Source organism: Giraffa tippelskirchi, chromosome 8 (genome assembly GCF_054371585.1).
Source record: "Giraffa tippelskirchi isolate mGirTip1 chromosome 8, T2T-mGirTip1v1.2.pri, whole genome shotgun sequence".
Taxonomy (NCBI): domain Eukaryota; kingdom Metazoa; phylum Chordata; class Mammalia; order Artiodactyla; family Giraffidae; genus Giraffa; species Giraffa tippelskirchi.
The window spans coordinates 14,497,034-14,512,278 of NC_137282.1; the positions used below are offsets into that span (position 1 = coordinate 14,497,034).

General features: G+C 40.4%; 1 protein-coding gene and 1 pseudogene across 2 annotated transcripts in view; both read right to left on the bottom strand.

Annotated features, from left to right (window-relative positions):
• The window catches only part of LOC145518640 (uncharacterized), a 379,656-nt gene that overhangs the window by 306,324 nt on the left and 58,087 nt on the right, over positions 1-15,245 (bottom strand). The window lies entirely within an intron of this gene.
• LOC145518639 (U3 small nucleolar RNA-associated protein NOL7 pseudogene) lies at positions 13,348-15,223 on the bottom strand (annotated as a pseudogene). Its single transcript, XR_014063054.1, has one exon. The product of XR_014063054.1 is annotated as a U3 small nucleolar RNA-associated protein NOL7 pseudogene (transcript).

Sequence of the window (15,245 nt, forward strand, 5' to 3'; positions counted from 1 at the left end):
CGTCCCCTTCTCCTCCCACTGTCAATCTTTCCCAGCATCAGGGTCTTTTCCAATGAGTCAGTTCTTCGCATAAGGTGGCCAACGCATTGGGGTTTCAGCTTCAGCATCAGTCCTTCTAATGAATATTTAGGACTGATCTCCTTTAGGATGGACTGGTTTGTTCTCCTTGCAGTCCAAGGGACTCTCAAGAGTTTTCTCCAACACCACAGTTCAAAAGTATCAATTCTTCAGTGCTCAGCTTTTCTTTATGGTCCAACTTTCACATCCATACATGACTACTAGAAAAACCATAGCTTTGACTAGACCTTTGTTGGCAAAGTAATGTCTCTGCTTTTTAATATGCTGTCTAGGTTGGTCATAGCTTTTCTTCCAAGGAGCAAGCACCTTTTAATTTCATGGCTGCAGTCGCCATCTGCAGTGATTTTGGAGCCCAAGAAAATAAAATCTGTCACTGTTTTCATTGTTTCCCCATCTATTTGGCATGAAATAATGGGACTCTATGCCATGATCTTCATTTTTTGAATGTTGAATTTTAAAACAACTTTTTCACTCTCCTCATAGTTCATGAAACAATTATAATTTTCCATAGATTATTAAAATAATCTCACTTGGTTTTAGCTTGCACCATCATCTTATGGTCTCACACTATTGTTCAAAATAGAGACAGGACTGTCTCTCTCTGTGTATGTATATGTATATACACGTGTACACATATACATGTAAAACAAAGGATGTCACCCATCATCTTGTTCTGCAAGGACTGAGTTAGCCACTGCAGTTACTGACCTATAATACACTCTGAAAGGATTTCAGGGTAAAGATTAGGAAAACTGTGCTCTAGGAAAACAGACAGAACATGTCCTCAGATAGAAATATTTCAGGAGAAATTTTTTAAGAACCTGGATTCTTGCATCTTCCCATATTTAGAAAAGCACTAGAATTATTACCTGAGATATTTATTCCTCATGATTAACAGTAACCTTCTATGAGATGTGTGCTTGAATGCCCTACCCCTTTGCCAAAATCACACATGTACTGACCTCTCCCCCGACCTCTTCAGAACATGTCTACAGAGCTATCTGTGAGGTTGTCTCCAGGCTATAGTCCTCAGGAAGACACTGAATAAACTCAACTCACAGCTCTTGTGTTGTGAAGTTTTTTCCCTAGTTGATGTACATATATCTGCATGCACATACATACTGTGAAATAAGATCATACTGGATCTCAGTCTTAAAGAAAGGATAATTGCTCACCAGTAATAAAAGAGGTGGGGAGGATTATCATGGTCATCACGACAGGTGAGCAGCACACGCAATGACCCTGTGGATAAGGTATGGCAAGTTGGGAGAATGACGGGGGTTTGGTACAGATAATGCTCAAGTGTGCATGAAGTAAAGAGCAGCAGGAGATGAAACCAAAAAGGTCACCTGGTGCCAGGACTAGCAGGGATTTCTCTGCTTGACTGAGGGTTCTGATCTTATCCTTCAGGTTTGTGGAAACTCTGAAGGGTTTTCAGCAGATGAGTGGCGCGATCAGACTTTCACTTCAGGACAATCGCATTGAGGAGTTTCGAGTTTGGATGGGATGGGAGTCTCAAGCTTCGCACAGGAACATTAGACACGGAATAGATGACTGATGTGGGTAGGAAATGACGAGAGATTGAACTAAGATCCATGAGAAATGCAGCCCCCTCACTCTGCCCTTTGTCATCACTAGAAGGTGTTTCCTTACAATTCACTTTTCCTAATAATGTCTCAGTATGTCTCCATTTAAGTGGACTGAATAACACAGCCTCACGGACTGCAGTCAACCAAATGTGCCAGGGATTCTACACAAATGTAGTCAGAGCGCCATCCCCACTGGTCAGGCTGAATACCAGCCGTTTTCTCCCTTAATCAGTGATTCTTTTTCCTTCTCCTGCATGGGCACTTTTTGTTAGACACAGCTTTGTTTTCCCTGGCCTGATTAGTAAAAACTTGTTCAGGTAAGATGCTCTATTAACAAATAGTGTTCTCTTGTTCCTTTCAAGCTGTCTCCTACATTCTAATTTACTGGGCAATGCTAATGAACTCAACAGGAGACTTAATAGTTTCCCCCGAGGATAGAGAAAATTAGAAAATTGCCAAGTAAACATAGGATAGTGAAGACAAAGCAACAGCAAATTCAAATTTTAATGAAACCACCTGTTGCACCAGTAGTAAAGGGTAAGAATGTCACCCAAGCCTGCTTTGTCATACACTATCATTAAAAAAAAGCTAATAATATTCCAGGAACAACCTTGCTGTATCCTCTTGCATCCAAAATGATTGAAAAAAAATGAAAATATTTTCTTCTTTACATTACAGATTCCAGCCTCCCGGTCATCATAACCATAATCAGAATTTTTTTCATCAGAATTTTGCTCTTTGAATCCAGAAGCCAATGCCTTCTAATAATAGTAAAACATCTTTGAATTACATGGTTTAGCCTTGTGGATCTGAGTTTTATCCATAAGAAAGGGAAAGACACCTATTATAAGTGCTCACTGTGATTTTATACTCCTAGGTTACATCATTTTCTCCAAGGATGTTCACCATCCTTCAACCAATGTGTTTATTTCGTTCATGTTGACTCTATATTATTAGTTCTGCCCTTGGATGAGACTTTATTCTTTTCCAGAGAAAACATGTCCTAAATTTTTTTTCCGTTGTTAACACATTTTATATTGTAAAAAATGGCGGTTCGTGATCTCACCACACACTTGGCAGATTTCCTTATTCCTCAAAATAATTGTATCAACATCAGCAATGAATATCAATGATAATCATGTCTCTCTTCAGGCTCTTTCCTCGGCTGATGCATCTGGCCTCCTTGAACGGCGTTCATTAGAGCTCAGGCACCAAGATAATAATGTGACAAAACCAGTGATGCCAGCTTTTCACTCTCTGACCAATTACCTCCTGGACCTGAACACTATGAATAAGTTTACTCATCTTTAGAGGTTATGAAAATACATGAGAAGCTACAAATAACATTTCAGAACTCTTTGTTTATGACAGAAAAGAGATACTCATTGTATCTATATAATAGCAGTGTTTTACTATATTATTATTTGTCAGGGACTGCAGTGCAGGCTGATAGCTTTCCATGGACATTGAAGGTGATAATGCATAGAATATTGGAAGTTCAGGGCACTTACTTATATCCACAACTGTAAGACAACTTTATCGTCATTAAATTGAAGCCCTAAACTACAGAGAAGATGGATTGAGAGTTTTCTGAATTTCTATGTCCACTGAAGGAATCATATTATTTTAGTGATTAGTGCCTATATTTCACAGGTGCTTATCACAACATAGTTATGTGAAGAATGAGATGAAATATACAGGGGGGTAGTAGGACATACATGTAGGAAAGGCAATTACTAGATTTTGAGGCTCAAGAAACACAGTAAAACATGGTAACCGGGAAACCACAGTAAAGGAACGGAGTTGTCAGAAATATTGCAAAACCAGACTGAATATAAATCAATGTGTCACAGAGATGATACACATTTGTGGAAAGAAAGTAGCTGCCCTTCCTCATCAAATCACAGGTTACACACTTTGAAAGGACTAATTTCCTGCACTGACATACATTATTGCCGTTTTATAAGTATATTTGCATGCAGGCTGATGCACATATTTATATAGAGATACAAGCATAGTTATACAAATAAGCTCATATAAGACTTAGCATAGCTTTAAATGATTTTATGCCATTTAAATCTATAATCTTGATTACCTAACATTTTGCTTTTCATAACTTTAACTGGCATTTCAGAAGATATACAGTACTATTATGCTTATAATAATGTCAAATAGCTTAATAATTATGAGAATCGATTTTGAACTTACTGCTTAGAAGCCAGTGAAAGATAATTCTTTGGTAGATATCAGAGTTGAATCAGAATATTCCATTTTAAACAATACTAGGTAACAGAGAGTTAACATTTTTGTATTAGTTACATTTGTTTATGTTCACTGATACCTGCATTTCTTCTCAATTTATAAGCTTCTCAAGAGCTAGACTTTTAAAAAACTTTATTTCTGGACCTGTGATGGTCACTGAATATGGACTCAAGGCTTATCTCTAGTGGTACCTTTCACGAGATCATCTCATGCTGCTGCTGCTGCTGCTAAGTCGCTTCAGTCGTGTCCGACTCTGTGCGACCCCACAGACGGCAGCCCACCAGGCTTCCCCGTCCCTGGGATTCTCCAGGCAAGAACACTGGAGTGGGTTGCCATTTCCTGCTCCAATGCATGAAAGTGAAAAGTGAAAGTGAAGTCGCTCAGTTGTGTCCGACTCTTAGCGACCCCATGGACTGCAGCCTACCAGGCTCCTCCATCCATGGGATTTTCCAGGCAAGAATACTGGAGTGGGGTGCCATTGCCTTCTCCGAGATCATCTCATAGGTAATACTAATTTAGATACTATTGGGGCTTGGTTGTTACAGCTCAGTTAACGGATACACTCAAGGCCACAGGTAACAGGTGTCTAAGATGTAAGTCTGCTCAGAAGTTGAATGATCTGTGGCCTACTCGTGAAGTGAATACAGAAAGAATTTATCAGCCATGAGCTTGGCACATGTGAATGAGTAAGCAATGTAAATCTTTGCTAAAAGAGTTCAGCTCTAATCAAATACGTTAAGGGTTCATAGAAGGAAAAAATGCTTGGCTCCTAAAGAGAAACCAAACCAAACAACAACAACAAAAAAAAATAGAGAATTTAAACATATATTGAAGAAAATTCTGCCATGTCTCCTTAGTCTAAGAGGAGAAGTAAAGCATGTTTCCAGAACATCTATTTCCCAAATGGGTAAAATGTTAACATTATATTAGTATTTGGATGGTTATTTCTTTCTAGCCACAAAAATATATCAACTTGGTGATTTAAAAAGAAAAAAAGATTTAAAACAAAAGAATACTTTTCCCCCCTCCTGTTTGAAAAGAAAAATACAGTCATTAGAGCAATAAGTATCTGGAGATTTGGAGGGAAATGGAAACAATAAAAAGTCTCTCATTTTTCACAGACAAAAGTCGTAGCAATTTGCTTACCTGAAGTCTATTCTATCACCTACAATCTACTAGAAAAGTCAAGGCAGTTAGGAGAAAGAGGGGAAGGCCATGCCTCAGGGTGGAGCAATCGTTAAGCTCTAACTATTCTGCAGCATCACCTACGGAGCTCAGAGTGGGCCAGATAGGTGGGGTGTGGTATCCATGACGAGTAATTTCTGAAGGAAATTATGTTTATAAGGGGAAAGGGAGGAGCCTTATATTTATTGGGATGGGGCAAAGGTGAGGGTAGTCTATCTGGATAAAGAAAACGTCATTCTTACCTGTTCTCACACTCACACACAGCCCTGTATGTGTTCAACACACACCCTACACACATCAGTGAACATTTCCTTGGGCTTCATGCCTCCCTTTGTCTGGAAGAGAAGCAACCTTTTGGGCTACCACAAATCAGACAGTTGATGACACCTTTTAATTTGGCTCACATCATCTAAATATCAAAGACACTCTGTCTTTGTATACTATCTATAAACAGTTTCTGGTTTCATGATGCCTGTTTGTTGGGGTTGCTCTCTCTTCTCTACAAAGGCAAGGTTAGCGCTGTGTGTGGGCTGATCAGGTGGAAAGACAACTACCTGTTCTCTGTGATTTGAGGCCTGCTGACAGCTGCCCACCAAAAATAGATTCATCATATGCATATCTCAGTCACCAAAAGACAAAAAAAAAAACCCTCCATCATTAATAACTACAACATAGACAATCATAGGATATTAGAGGAAAAAGGGTTTTGAAAACTTCAGTCAAACTCCCTCATTATACAAAGCAGAACATAAAGCCCAGAGGTAAGGTGATTAGTCCACATTTTTTTTCTCCAATTACTTCATGATTATCCTGTGTCAGCAAATAAAGAATGGGAATCTTGGGTGGAGGCATTCCTGAGAGATATTATTAATGCAAGAAGTGCCATGAAGGCATAGGATCCTATAACAGAGCTGAAAGGTTGGCCTCAAAGGAGGAAGACCCTTCTCTTCTCTTATTCATAAATTTACCATCTAAAGGTAGCACATATGCATATAGATGGGGGAAAAGTGGAAACAGTGACAGATTTTATTTTCTTGAGATCCAAAATCACTGTGGATGGTGATTGCAGCCACAAAATTAAAAGACACTTACTCCTTGAAGGAAACCTATGACTAACCTAGACAGCATATTAAAAAGCAGAGACATCACTTTGCTAACAGGGGTCTGTATAGTCAAAGCTATGGTTTTCCCAGGAGCCATATATGGATGTGAGAGTTGAACCATAAAGAAGGCTGAGTGCCCAAAGAATTGATGCTGTTGAAGTATGGTGCTGGAGAAGATTCTTGGGAGTCCCTTGGACAGCAAGGAGATCAAACCAATGAATCCTAAAGGCAATCAACCTTGAATATTCATTGGAAGGACTGATGCTGAAGCTAGGGCTCCAATACTTTGGCCACCTGATGCAAAGAGCCGACTCATTGGAAAAGACTCTGATTCTGGGAAAGACTGAAGGTAAGAGGAGAAGGGGGCGGCAGAGAATGAGATAGTTGGTAGTGATGGTCCATCACTGACTCAATGGACATGAGTTTCAGCAAATTCTGGGATATAGAAAAGGACAGGGAACCTTGGTGTGCTGCAGTCCATGTGGCTGCAAAGAAGCCCATATTAAACCTCAATATTAATAACTATACATTCACATAATCCTTTTTCTCCTTTAGTAATTCATGGCATGAACATACCATGATTTGTTTAGCCAATATGATTAGTTAACACCTAGGTTGCAGCCGATTTTTTTTTACATTTACATATGACATTGATATTTTTAAAATTCATCAAATTTCCAAGATGTAGGATCTTTACACCCATTTTTTAATTGAAGTATAGTTGATTTACAATATTATATAAGTTTTAGGTTTACAACATAGTGATTCAGTATGTTTACAGATTGTCTTCCATTTCAAGTTACTATAAAACTTTGGCTACATTCCCTATGCCGTATATTTACACACATCTTGGGTTTTATTTCTATTAATAAAAATATACTTTTGAACATGGTATCTCTTAGGTCAAAACTAACTATTAAAGATCTGATAGAATACAATAGTATTTCTTTATGAAAATAAGAGTATATCTACTACCAGCTCCACTGGTATGAAAAACTATTCTCAGAGATCTGTAACTACTTCAATGCACAGCCATTCCCAGTAAGAGGAGGGCAATCTCAGGCTCCCTTCTGTCCCTTTGTGTCCTACTTGCACTATTTCTTTCTGACATTCTTGTTTTGAAAAGCCTGAGGGTCATTTGAAGTGGAGAGAAATCAGACAGAAGAGGGGAGAGGAAAAGGGCTGAGAATAGAAGAATGAGGTAATGACTAAGGAAATAACTCTTCATGTGATCAGCTCTGTAATCATAGCAACCCCAATTACTGAAGAGAAAAAGAGATTCTATGCCGCATGAAACATCACAGGAAGACCAGCCAATCAGAGTAACTGTAATATGACCTGCCATCACTACCAGAGAGATACAGTTTTCACTGGGAGGGGAGAATGAAGAGAGTGAGAGAGCTGTGAAGATTGTTGATTGTGCAAGAATTTCCCACTGTCCTTTGTAGATTTCAACCTCATCCCTGTAGGAAGGGTAAGCCCTCTTCAAAGCTCAACTAAGCCAGGCTCCAAGGTAATATTTAAATATGCCTTGAGCCATGAGCAAAGGTGAATTTATCAGTTTTTCCAGCTCTGTCCTTCTCAGGAAGTGTTTGCTTTTTTAATTGCTCAGCTAGGGTTCACTGGACATAACTGAACAGCTACCTGATTAGAGGGCACAGGCAGGAGAAGGTAGGAGCAGTTGTCAGGAGAATCTCCGGCACTTTGAGGGGCTCCCTCTGCCTGTTTTCCCCCTGCTGGATTGAAGGGAACTGAACCTTTTGCTAAAACTACCTTGATGGGGGAGGAGGAGGACAGGAATTCTCCGTGATCCATCCAGCCAGTCAGCAGTAGGAAGACAGCCTGCCAAGAGTTTCTCTAGCACAGCCTGATGTTAACTGAAAGCCTCAAATTTCAGGGGTTTCATTAAATTTGAGAATCACACCTTCTTCTCATCACCTGTAAAGAGCAGCAGGCTCCCCGAGGGAAAAAGGCAGCTCCCTGGCTGAATGTCTCTTTTCTGACTCCCTGCTGACATCCATGAATAGGGCTGATGCCATGAAAAGGATCTTGTCTCTACTCTTGAGAGGCCTCAGGACAGAAAGCATTCACATGGAGGGAAGGAGAACACTTTCCATGAGCATTTGTCTCTGCCACGGCCAAGGTTATACTTCCAGCAAGGAAGAGTTCCTCTGTATCTGAAATATAATTGTCTCGCAAACAGTTGCTCCAGCTTGATTTTGCAGCTGGTTTTCAAAACATTTCAGGCAAAAATTTCTTCTTAGCCCACCCACCAATTTTCATCTGTACCTTGTTCTCACATCCACCGGCTGAAGCAAATCTCTATTATCCAAAATTTCTCCCACTCTTTATATCTAACTAGAATTTTAGAGTTGGTAGGAGTGAAGTTTTTTGGAATAGCTTTACTTTCACGGAGTTTATTTATTTATGATAGCAATAATAAAAGTGTTGCCAAGCCAGGTTTGTTTACCAGACAGGCAGCAATCCAAATGCTGAGACATCGAAGTTTGCAACAGAGAAAGGGTTTATTCATGAGGTGGTTAAGTGAGGAGACAAGAGAACAAGCCTCATACCCACCTCCCCAAAGAGAAGGAGCTTGGGATATTCATGAGTGAAGAGTATTGGGTGGTTAGAGGTGCAGGGGGAGGTGACTGAGGCGGGAAAAAGGTAAGTAATCACTGCTCTGAGTTATATCCTTCTTCATGCGAGGCATATTCAGAAAATGGGGACATCAGGACAATCTGAGATTAAGGTTTTTGTCCCTCTGACATCAAAAGGTCATCCATCAGCCACTTGCCCAGGCCAGTTGGAGGGCTGGTGGTTCCAACTAATCTAAACTGGCTTGAATTTGAACTGGACAAGAGCTGACTCTAAGTTCCTGAAAAAACAATTTCAGCAACTGTGAACAGAGTGATTCATTTGTCAGAGGTGTTATCTATAGAGGGGCCATTAAAGGAGTCTTGTGACATATTGTCTAAGTTATGTGAGACACATTGTCTAAGTTATGTGACTTGGAGGGTATGCAATTTGCAGGAATGATTAAAGCAAGCTTGATTAGTGAAGACAGGCTATAGAATATTATTTGTTAAGCAAGTTGTGGTTCAAAGAATCTAACTGATGGTTAGCCCTTGGTTTCAAAATGTAACCTTATGTGATTGAAGATGCAAAAAATAAGGCCAGTTGAGCATATATTATATTTGATTTAATAGGTTACTTCTTTTAACCTCTATCCAGCAACTTTTCATGGGCAATGTAAAGGTGGTGGAAACTGGTCACAATTTATTTTTCTCCTATGGAATGTTTTTAGATAATTTTTTCCTAATTGCACCCTTCATTGAAGTTTAGTACTACAGATACACTGCCTGTTTATATAACACATATACATTTAATATATACTAGTTTATATGTGCATCAACAAAGATTGATTACTTTGTGGTAAAAAAAAAAAAGTGTGTTAGTTACTCAGTCATGTCCGACTCTTTGCGACCCCATGGACTGTAGCCCACCAGGTTCCTCTGTCCATGGAATTCTCCAGGCAAGAACAGTGTTGTGGGTTGCCATTCCCAAAGTACTCACACATAAATATATATGTACATGTCTAGGTGTGTGCACATATATATGTATGTATACATGTGTATATAGTGTAAAAGGAAAATCAAAATGGGGTTCATTTTGCTGTGAGAACTCCCTAAAGTGGAGCTGGGAGGACTCTGAGGAAGGGTGACTTATGCGTGTGAACTCTGACCTCTAGCTGTCTCAACATAGCATCCAAAACATCCACTCAGTGTTACAGAAATTCAAGACACTTATCAGACCCTCATCCTAAAATAACTCCTGTCAGTCTATCCCTTGAGGACAAACATTTCCTTTCTTGAATCAGAGTCGATCATAATTCCTGTCAGACAACTTTAACAACGTTGTGCTTTTGCCTTTATAAGTCCCTGACTTTTTTCTCTTCCCTGGACCACTCTTGGTTTTACTCTGTTTCCCGAACTGCAATACCTAAGACCCCAAATAAACTTTTCTCTTGTTTCTCTGGTCAACATTACATAGACGTCACTTTTTTCACCACATGAGAATCAATTTTGCCCCTCAGGGAGTGATATTACCTCTTTTGAGAACATATGATCTAGAGAAACACGTTCTGGATCTCCTTCAACTGTTCCGATACATAGTTTCTGTTTCAAAAACTAACAACAACAAAATCCAAAATATTAGCTTTCACATCTTCAAACTTCTTGACTAAGCTCAGAATGCATATCACTAGCTGGTAAATTAGCCTACAAACTTTTGTGTACTATCCCAAGTCTATGCTGTGAACACGTCTTCATTTTAATTACAATTTCATGTTCTTGACTTCTGAGGTCAATTCTACTCATGGTTATCATTAGAAGTGGATGTTTTCAGAACACATACTGACACAAAGATAGTGATGGGGTTCAGGAGACTTTACTCCAAAATACAGTAGCTTTGCATATTGAATATTTTATGCTGAAGGAGTCAGAAAATGGCAGCAACAGGAAGGTTAGTCCAACCTTCCTACTACCATTCTCCCTGAAACTGGTCATAGACCCTCATGTAAGTGGCACCCTCCCTACCTCTGGAGGAAAGGAACATCCCTCTTCCCAAAGACAAAGGGACATCGAGAATAATTCAAACAAACAGCCCTTACTCTTTCCCTTGATTTATCATACTCACCCCATACCCTTTCATTTATCATATTTCTCCATGACTATCCACTCTTCATCAAACCTATCATGAAAGTACTTGGGATTAATCATTTCTTCAAGTCTTTGTTTTCTTATGAAAGCTTATGTATCACGTAAAACTTACATTAAACAAACCTGTATGCTTTTTCTCCTGTCAATCTGTCAGTTTAACTTTCATACCCAGCCAGGGACCCTGAGAGGGTTGAGAAAAAAAAAAATGTTTCCTCTCTACAATAACAAATTATTCCCTGCAATCATGAAAGGGCCATGGGATTATGCAAGTCCTAGAAAGATAAGCTTCCTTCCAGCTTGTCAATTTCATGAGAAAGAGATGGATTGAAATTCTCTGGGCATAGATACCTATTACAAAGCCAATTTCCAATATGGAATGTCTTTTTTTTTTTTTTTCAATAAATAAGGCAAAGAGGAGACTTCCCTGGTGGTCCAGTGGTTAAGAATCTGCCTTTCAGTGCAAGGGATGAGGGTTCGACCCCTGGTCAGGGAACTAAGACCCCACGTGCCTTGGGGCAGCCAGGCCCATGAGGGGCATCTACTGACCCTGGGAGTCACAACTAGAGAGAAGTCCGTGTGCTGCAGCAAAAGACGCGAATGCCACAACAAGGTTCCTGCATCCCGCAACTAAGACCCAACACAGCCAAAAATAAACAAATAAATAAATATTAAAAGAAAAACTATGACAGAGTGCTGCTGGAACAGCTCACCCCTGGACAATGGGAACATTGCTACTGGGTGTGACAAAGAATTGGATGGGAAATTACCTGAAGGAAGAAAACACCGCACAGGTAAAGGACTCCGACACTCCTAGCCAGATCTCAGGCAAAGAAAGAATGGTCTACGTGTAGTTGTGAAACAACAAAAAGTACCACTTTTCCTAAAGACAAGATATAACTTTCCTGGATCTTTTTCAATGATATTCTATGGCTTGATAAATTATCTCTTTTCTTGCATGAAGACATGGCAAGAAGATTAAAGTAACTACAAAGTATTTACTTCCATAGAGCAACTAGTTAACCATGGAATGAAGTTTAACTCAGCTTGAAACAGATAGTATAATTTAAAGCAATTTTCTCTCTTAGAATTATATTGCTTAGGCCACCTTGAAATTACATTGCTAAAGCAGGACAGCTTAAAAAAATATCAGTGAAATCATCAATCCCCATTTTATCTTGTTATATGAGTTTCTTTTATGTCTAAATCGCTTTACCATAACAACTCCTAAAAAAAGAGAGATACAAGTTTTTGTCTTTTTTTTTCATCTAAGGAAGAGCTATATATAGTAAGCAATGAAAGACCAAATGAGAAAGGGTATGAGAGAAACTGAAAACAGTCTATCAAGAACATGTGCTTACTGGATGGAAAATCAGGAAACAATAATTTCAAGAGTGTGTGCATGTGTGATGTTCATTGCTCAGCCTTGACTTTTAGTCTTCATTCAACAAATGGTCATTGAGCACCTATTACATACAAACGATTATGCTAGATGTTCTATGAGAGTGGATTCACACTACAGAATATATTTCTCCTAATTCTGTCTTCTGAAATATTTATATATATATTTACAAAGTTTCCTCTCTATGGCAGTTAAAGGTTCCCTCCACTTCCCCGCCTCCTACTCACCTCAGACAGAGCTTAAGGCTGTTTCATAATTAGCTGCAAATGGCTGTGAATAAGGCACATCCAGGAACATATATAATGGCTAACCTTCACGGGTCTATAAAATATTCAGTGGTTCAGTATCATTTCTCCTAGTTATATTAATCTACATTTGGAGTGAGAAAGCAAGTAGGGAAGATGAAACTGGACATTTTAGCTGAGAGATTTTGTTTCTCAGAGACTCAAGCCCTCCAGCTCAGAGTTTTGTTGTTGGTGGTGGTGGTGGTGGTAGTAGTATAAGATCTATGTTGGTTTCACCATTTGGAGTACAAGTAAGGTCACTTTTAATTTTTCCAATTAATTACTTAAAACACTACCTCCTGGTATAACTAAGAGAATATTCAGCACCTGCCTCCTAGTGACTTTCCATCACACTAGATAATCCCAGAACCTCAGCAGAGGAGCCAGTCTGGGTCAGGAACCAGTATTCTCCATTCACTCTCCATACAACTTATTCTGCTTTATTTCCCTCATTCTGATCGCATCTGAAATGATTTAATTTCCTTAGTTGCCTGTTTATTTTATGCCTCTGCTACTAGGATTTAAGTTCCTTAAAGGCAGAGATTATGTCTGTTTTTCTGTGTCTGTAGCCCCAGTGTCTGGGGACGAGACGAGATCTCCTTACACTGTAGTCACGCAATAAATATTCATTAAATGAATATTTGAACTGTCAAGGCAAATAAGATACAACTAGGGAAAATGAGTCTCACCTAGTTGTAAGCACTCTTGCCCACTGCTTTTCTCCTCTTTTTTTTTATAAGTGATTTATTTATTTTTTTCAGAAAAATTAAATTCTTTAAATAACTAGGTTCTATACATACAAAGTACTCGTTCTTCATCTAGCTTTGATTTACTTCTTAGGAGTTTTCATCTTTCTGACCATCCAGCGTTTTGTAAACCTCTTAGCATTTTGTTTTCTCTGAGATCCCCAAGTATTATTCAAAAACTGGGCTGCAGCCTTTTTCATCGGTAAACTCTTGTTTTCAAGAGACAGGAACTTGTTTACAGTAGTTCTGTTGGTTCCAGGACCATATAAACAATTTTGCATGAAGGCTTTGGCTGCTGCTTGCCTTGAATCCCTCAAATCTTGATCTTTTAGCCTTACAGCCACGTAGCTTTTATTCTGGCCAACAGTCTGTACTTTCTGCACTTTTTCTTTAGCTTTCTTAGAGTCACTTCCTTTCTCTCGTTCTTCATTTTTCTTTTGCAAATTAACTTCTTTCAACTTTCCCGGTGATTTCTTCACACTAGTTTGTGACGCTGTAGTTAACTTCTCTAGAAGAGTATCTGGAAGGAGTTTTCTTTTCTTCTGTTCGATGAACAGCTCCTCGCGCCGCTTCCTCTTCTCCTTCAGAAGCGCTCTGTCCCTGCGCACCGTCTCCCGAACTCGCCGCTCCTCTTTCTTCGCTTCGGCCTGGGCGCTGGCGAAAGTCAGCTCCTCCGGGGCCTCGTCGTCAAGCTCGTCGTCCCCCTCCTCGTCTTCCTCCAGCGGCTCGGCGGCCGCGCCGCTGCTGGGCTGCCCGAGCAGCAGCCCGTGCCCTGCCTCCTCCTCCGAGGCGGGCTGGCCCTCGTCCACCATCGCCGAGGCCGACGCCGGGGCGCGGGACGCACGCGGCCGGAGCTGCACCATGACCCGAGCTGCGGGAGCCCGGCACCACTGCTTTTCTTAGTTCACGCCTCTGGACATCTGCAGTGATGCTGCACGCTTATCTTGACTAAGTAGCAACCAATCTTAGTTCCTAATCACATTCTCTGCTTTTGCACTTGTAAAGGGGGAAAAATAATTTTCCTGCTCACTAAATTATTGACTGGAACTCCTATAACAAATGACAGATTAACAAGAGAATCTACCTCATCTTGAGTACAACCTCTCAGATTCCAAGAAACCACTGGATTATTGGGCCAGACCTGCTAAGTTGGACTATAAAAATAGCTGCTGCTGCTAAGTCACTTCAGTCGTGTCCGACTCTGTGTGACCCCATAGACGGCAGCCCACCAGGCTTCCCCTCCCCTGGGATTCTCCAGGCAAGAACACTGCAGTGGACTGCCATTTCCTTCTCCAATGCATGAAAGTGAAAAGTGAAAGTGAAGTCGCTCAGTCGTATCCGACTCTTCGTGACCCCATGGACTGCAGCCTACCAGGCTCCTCTGTCCACGGGATTTTCCAGGCAAGAGAACTGGAGTGGGCTGCCATTGCCTTCTCCAAAAACCGAAAAATTGATGCTGTTGAACTGTGGTGTTGGAGAAAACTCTTGGGAGTCCCTTGGACTGCAAGGAGATCCACCCAGTCCATCCTAAAGGAAATCAGTCCTGAAAGTTCATTGGAAGGTCTGATGCTGAGGCTGAAACTCCAATACTCTGGCCACCTGATGTGAAGAACCAACTCCTTGGAAAAGACCTTGATGCTGGGAAAGATTGAAGATTGGAGGAGAAGGGGACGACAGAGGATGAGATGGTTGGATGGCATCTCTGACTCGATGGACATGAGTTTGAGCAAGCTCTGGGAGTTGGCAAATGACAGGGAAGCCTGGCGTGCTGCAGTCCATGGGGTCGCGAAGAGTCGGACATGACTGAGCAACTAAACTGAACTGAAGTTCTCCCTTGGTTTTGTTGCTGGTTCTTTCCTGTCAACAAATCTCAGTAAT